Source organism: Gavialis gangeticus, unplaced genomic scaffold (assembly GCF_001723915.1).
Source record: "Gavialis gangeticus isolate Ggan-Ray unplaced genomic scaffold, GavGan_comp1, whole genome shotgun sequence".
NCBI lineage: Eukaryota > Metazoa > Chordata > Crocodylia > Gavialidae > Gavialis > Gavialis gangeticus.
Window position 1 is genome coordinate 170,231,335 of NW_017729032.1, and position 5,914 is coordinate 170,237,248.

At 41.4% G+C, this 5,914-nt stretch overlaps 1 long non-coding RNA gene across 1 annotated transcript; it reads left to right on the forward strand.

The window, feature by feature from the left end:
* The first annotated feature begins 3,505 nt into the window (after positions 1-3,505).
* Positions 3,506-5,519, forward strand: LOC109302448. Its single transcript, XR_002098780.1, has 2 exons — positions 3,506-3,552; positions 5,431-5,519. It is a non-coding gene; the product is annotated as an uncharacterized LOC109302448 (long non-coding RNA).
* Positions 5,520-5,914: the final 395 nt, after the last annotated feature.

Genomic DNA, 5,914 nt, shown 5'->3' on the forward strand with positions numbered 1-5,914 from the left:
AATACCTTAAATCCATGATAGCTGTCCCTCACCCCAGCCCGGGTGAGCTCAGCAGTTTAGCACAGAATTGTACCCTCTAATTGCATCTGACAAAGAAGATTTTCTTTAAGACAGCATTCCCCTATCCTTCATTTATTTGCATTCTTTTTCCTTGAAGTTCCTGTTACTTTTTGCATGGCAATCATAGTTTCATAGATTTAGGGTCGGAAGGGACCTAGTAGATCTTCTAGCCCGACCCCCCGCCAGAGCGGGAGAACAACAAAACCCCAATCCTTTGTGTGCTTTGTCATTTAACATGAGTAAGTAATCTGCAATCATTTTGACACCATCAACAGATATGTGAGTCAGGATCTGATAGATTTCTGGTGACGATGAACTGCCAAATGGTAGTTTTAGAACATGTTAGGTGTGAAACCACAGAGAATGTTTAATACATATGCTCTGAACCAAGAGGTCTAGAGTTTTGCATTTATAATACATACACTGGCGCACACAGTCACAGTTCAAACTGTCACAGTTCAATAGCACTTGTTAAGAATGTGTGGCATCTGTAACAGTGAACCTTATTGCTTTGGGAATGATGGAAACAAGTCCATAGGATAAACTTTAATTCATATGATAGTTTCAGTCTTTGAAGACAAACTCTCATTTTGCATTGATGCCACCCCATTGAATCCAATGATTATACAGTTGCCTAACAGGCAGTGAAATTTGCCCCTCAGGATCCACACAAACCCAAACTTTATTAGGATTCCCCACTGTCACCAAACTATCAACCTAATCAGCAAGGTCTGTTAAGTGTAATTGCACTGTTCAATGCTATACAAACCAGTTGTTTCTTACTATTTTGCCATACAGCTACTATAAACTTTCTGAGAGGATGTACGATTGCATACACAAATCGCACCACTGGTGGGACTTTTAGGACCCAATTATATATGACTGACTACTCTTATATGCAATCTAGGCCATGGGAAAAAATAATCTCTTGAGAGTGGTGCTACTGTGAATTAGCATCTGCATTCAGAATGTAGATTTTTTCCGTTCAAGTCAAGTTCTTCATTTGTTGAATCCAGACAATCAGGTAGCATTTTGATCTCAAACTCTGTCAGCTAACACTGTCCTCTCTGTTGCCAGGCCAGAGATGTTTTCCTAAAGGATTGTGTTTATGGGTCCCTGAGCGACAATTGCAGCTTTTGATTTCTAAAAATGGACAGCAATTACCATTTCTAGGACACTCTTGTAAATTGTAGCAGGTTGAATTATTAGCCATGTAATGTACTGGACAAATGTAGCCTCAAACCAAATGATAGTTATAAAAATTCTGTATGTTATTTGCAACTGTTCATTGAATGAATTAGGGAACAAATTTCAGCCACTAGATTGTGAATTGTGTTGTGATTATATGTTACTAATGATTTGTTAGTCATTATTTGTTTTTATGTGATTGTTATTTGTTATGTATTTGCAAATGAAGGTTTCAGGGCATTGTTTTCTTCCCTGGCTGAACAACCTATGCTTTTATTAAGGTGCATGCCTGAACAGATAATTAGGTTTTTGAGTCTCTCAGCGAAAGGAACAGAGAGAGGGCAAACTTAGGAATCTGGGGGGCTTGTTTCAAATCTCCTGTTCCCTTTGGGTGAGAATCAGCATTATAGTTGGTACAAGGATTAATAGTATATTATAGTACAAGGATACCAGATTTAAAAATAGATGGGTTCCTTCCCCAGGGAGAGGAAGACTTAAGCCTCATTTATCAGATGTCTAACACCCTTATGTTTACTCTTCTCTTCACAATGTCAGTGTCAACAACATTATAATTGCTATTAGTATTATTTTGTATATATGAATAATAATAACAACAACAATAACAATATTATATTATTATATTATCATTATTTGATGCTAGAACAGTTTTGCTATATCTGTATCATTCCTGGCCTATCCAGACATAACAATTAAAACACAACAGCTGATGCCGTTCTTCAGATGTTCCCCTTTTAACCACCTCCAAATGTATGTATATCCATATTTATTTTCTCTGTTCCTCATCTGAGAATGCTTATTCAGTGGCTGGTTTGAAATTCACTGCCATTATGTTTCCTTCTAATATCCTGTCTCAAACCAATGCCGTTTTTATAGCTTCTAAATATGTAGGAGCCTGTAATCACATCATATAGTCATTCACACCTATGGATCTATATTGGTAGAAAAAAACTCCTCCCCAAATGTCCATATGCATGTGTTTACAGGAAACCAACCAGTGAGGCACAATAAAATTAAGTCAATTTAATCAAAATGCTTATGAGTGCATTTTCTCAGTATTTACCCAGTTTTGTTTAATATTACACTTGTCTCCTACATCAGTTCAGAATGGCATTGGTATATTGTTAAGGATATACCAGTATATCCTTACATATTCTTACCTGATAGCATGGGCATATGTACTCCAATTTTTCACCTCTGGTACCCTTCCTTTTTTGCCTGTACACAAACCTCCCTCAGAGTAGCTCTGTAGTTTTTCTGCATAGAACAGCATTTCTTTTAAAACACAGTTAGGTATGCTGTATGCTCTTTTTCTAATGCCTCTTTGAAGGACACCTGATTTTTATTTCCTTGGGCTGCAGTCACATTTACCACTGGTTACTGAATTGTGTGCTGACTTCTGTATCTTGTATAATTTGGTGACTGTCATTTTACAGTGTGGTGCTCTGATGACTTTGCAGGGAACCTGAGCAAATACTTTTATTCTTCAGTTTAACAGATACCATTTGCTTCTGATAAAGTTAAATTGGATTCTCCAAGTAGCCTTACTCTTGCTGCTTTTTTATTTTTATTTTTTTTACTAGTTATATCTGGCTTTAATTAAACTGTCTAGGAGTTACTCAGCTCTCCAGGGCTACTTTATTTCTGAGCACAGCTGCACACTGATCAATTGTTTCGCTTTTATGAATTTTCCTAGAGAATCTCTGCCCTTCCCATGACTGTTATTTCACAGAATTGAAATTGCTGAAACTTTCTGATTATTTTGTTGCTTTTCCACTTGTCATCTTCCTGATTTCTCTGCATGGAGCTATAATTGTTACAGCATCTTTTCCTTCTATGTGTAACAATGCTAAGGTTCTGGCTGCAATGGCCAGCATGTACAAATGCTGCTTGTTACATTGTCTACAAAGGTCACACCTTTTCCATTTTGAAGGTAATAAAACATTTGCTTGAGAACTAGCTCCATTTGGTAACTTCAAAGAATCTACTTCAAGTTCTCAAAGGTGTGAGAGCAGTTACAGCTAGCAGTTATCTTTACCACTTAGATTTACTTTACAGTCCTCATGGTTTGTCTGTACGTGCTGACTGGCAATATGTTTCTCTTGCAGTTATTGGTTCAGATTGGATGTCCAGAAAAACTTTTTCACAGTTAGAACAGTGAAGTAGTGGAATAGACTGCCTAGGGAAGTTGTGGACTCTACATCACTGGAGGTGTTCAAGAAGAGACTGGACAGCCACTGGTCAGGGATGATCTAGGCATAGCTATCTATGCCTGTTGTACCACAAGTATTTCCACTGCTTCTGAGCTTTCCTGGTTGCCTCTAATCCCTTCCCTCCATACACACATTCCTGCTACATCTGTCATGGTGTTTTTAAGCCTTCCCAGAGGCATTAAGTGCTGACTATAGCCAAGGCTGGGGACTTTAACTCGGGTGTCCTAGTGCTCCTGCTAGGACCAAAACCAGAGGTGCCTGGCTAGAGGGTCTTGTCCCTCCACTCAGACTCAGACCAATTATCATATCTGGGGTCAAGAAGGAATTTTGCCCCATGGTGCAATTGGTATGGACTGGGGGGGAGGGGACGGGGGTTGCCTTCCTCTATAGCGGGGGCTTTGGCCCTCTTCCCAGGATCTCTTAAGCATATATTGACAACTTTTTATTAGAAGCAGGACTTTGGCTGCCATTGCTCCCCTGCTTTACCTGTGCCAAGTTAGGGTGTTAGGTCTATGTTTTGCCAGGACTGAGGATAGCCTTATGTAAAGTTTAGATTATGGTTTGTGTGGGATGCTTTGCATAGCAATGATCCAACCTTAGGCAAGGGGGTGGACTAGATGACCTCTGGAGGTCCCTTCAAGCCCTACTTCTCTATGACTAGGAAAACTGGCAAGGATCTAAGCTATGAATATGCAAGTTGCAGGCATGAAACCAGTAGCCAATTTTCTTGTTACATTCCATTATAGATTCTGATTCTGTCTGGTATTATTATACAGATGTGACAGGCTAGCTGGTGGTGACTTTAGCCCGGGTTTTGAAGGGGTAAAAGATGATCGGAGGACTTGGGATTCCCTTTCCTCACCAATCAGGCCCCAGAGACTCACCCTCCGTGTCCCCTGATTGACCTCTTGGGTCACCTGGAGGAGGCTAAAAGGGGCAGCGCAGCTGACTCAGGGGAGACCAGCGAGGGACCACAAGAAAGGAGTCTCAAAGACCTGGCAAGAGCTGGGTCAGCGGGGTGAGAGCAGTTGCCCCAGAAGCACCTGAAGGAGTGGGACCTGCAGGCAGCAGTTGGACCCTCAGCAGCGTGGCATGCAGCCAGCAGGAGAGGCTTCCCTCTGGGCTCCAGGATCCCCTATGAGAGGCTGTGGCCAGTATCTGAGCAGCAACCTGAGAGGTTCCCAGCTCTGCTTCCAGCTTCTCCAGCAAGAGGCCAGGCAGCTCGATGTGAGGCCGGGGCTCCTGGAAGGTCAAGACCCCCAGCAGCTTGGAGCAGCACCAGCACTGGTGGCTGTGTGGTAGAGTTTCTGCCTACTACAGTGGAGGTCTGAGTTTAAGTCCCAGCTGAGATGAGTGAAGTGACAGAGAAAAATTCTTATTGCAGTGGAAAGGGGTCGTTCTGTTTTCCCTCCCCCCCCGCCGCCCTTCCAGGTACCCAGGCCCTATATTCCTTGTTATTTGACGTTTTGTATTTTGTGCCTTTTATATTTCGCCAACCAGTATTATTTGTTCTGCTGTTCGTGTTTTATATTTTGTTAACCCTGTCTTTTGTCAACTGGATGAATATGTCTGTGATTGTAAGTGTCTAACCTTTGTTGAATCCTGCCCCCTTGGGGCGTTGTAGTGTCCCCTATACCCCCTGGTTTATACTGGTTATGTTCCCAGTACTGTTCTCTCATTAAAAGGTATATGTTTAAGTCCCCATTAGTGATCTGGCTCTGCTCTGTAGGGGGAGGAGGGTCCCTACACCTCCCACAGCGCTTGTGTACCTGCTCTGGAGAGGGGTACATCTTGGAATACCGCCCAGGTTACAGAGGTTTTCCCTTCAACTTTCACTTCTGAGCCTTAATCAGTCATGAGGTTCGTTAAACAGGCAAATCAACATAAGACATTTAGATTTATAGATGAAGGTACTTACATAAGTCTCACTCTCTACCTCTCTTCCTCACAGCTCCAACCAATGCTCCAGAAAGATACCAGAACAGCCAGAAGCATTCTTAACAAAAACAGCTATGAATACAGCTATCTTTTAACAACTAATTTGATTACATCTCACATTCTTTGCCATGTTGCACCAAATCAAACTGTTGAATGCAATTTAATTAGAAAACAGAACTGTCCTGAGACCTTTACTGCTGTTCTATGTAGCAAGAATTATATAAATAGTGATCACAAATCTTATTTTTTGGAGAAACAGAATTTAATAAAACAGGTATTGGTCCAACTCTTTTCTTATCTTAGGGAATGAGTATTTCAAGTGTTACTTAGATGCAGGTCATAGAGAGTTATTTTCTCTGCATTTTTAACTCAGGCTCTAACTCCAGTTTTGGTCTTACCTGTCCCCCCTGTCCACATAGAATACACTTCGACTCAGCTTTTGAGGGGCTTCCAGGTTAGATTAGGTTACCTGAGCTTTTTCAGCCTTGGAGGCGGGG